The sequence below is a fragment of the Mastomys coucha genome, unplaced genomic scaffold (assembly GCF_008632895.1).
Source record: "Mastomys coucha isolate ucsf_1 unplaced genomic scaffold, UCSF_Mcou_1 pScaffold13, whole genome shotgun sequence".
NCBI lineage: Eukaryota > Metazoa > Chordata > Mammalia > Rodentia > Muridae > Mastomys > Mastomys coucha.
The window spans coordinates 54,428,268-54,428,922 of NW_022196895.1; the positions used below are offsets into that span (position 1 = coordinate 54,428,268).

General features: G+C 42.0%; 1 protein-coding gene across 1 annotated transcript in view; it reads left to right on the forward strand.

The window, feature by feature from the left end:
* Window positions 1–655, forward strand: part of Slc27a6 (solute carrier family 27 member 6) — a 64,216-nt gene that overhangs the window by 62,330 nt on the left and 1,231 nt on the right. The window lies entirely within an intron of this gene.

Sequence of the window (655 nt, forward strand, 5' to 3'; positions counted from 1 at the left end):
CTAAATGTTTAGAATACAGTTAGGAATTATACCGGTTTAATAAGGTGGCAATTGATAGAAACTTGATAAGATTCAGGACCTCACTAGCTCTGGGTAGTTGGATACATTTCTAGTACAAGACAGAGTTTTCCTCTTTTTGAGAAGTTCTTAAAATCCAATTATCTAACCTTTGGTTGCAACTGAAATGTGAGTTATTTCACTTATTGCACTGTTGTTCCTTGTTGGAGTTCATGGGCACCTTACTAGCTGCTGGTCAGGAAACCTAAGAGTCCCAAAACCCTGCAGGCTGTTACTGTTGCCCTTGGTGGCCTCTCAGAGGTTGTAGATAGGTCGTTATTCCTTAAGAGACCATATACTGTAGACACAGGAGCCAGAGTATCTGAGCAGAAATTAAGAGACCATATACTGTAGACACAGGAGCCAGAGTATCTGAGCAGAAAGCTTCCTTCCTGAGGACTGTTCTTGTGGTACCAGAAGGTGTCATGCAAGCTTCCAAGGGAGGGAAGGAGCCAATAGCTACACCACACTCATCTGCCTTGTCCATTTGTAGCCAAGCTTACTCTCCCCATCCATTCTTGTATCATCCCATGAGAAATATATCTTCATGGAATAGAACCCGGATCTGAAAGGTAATATTTTAAGACTTTAATCCTGG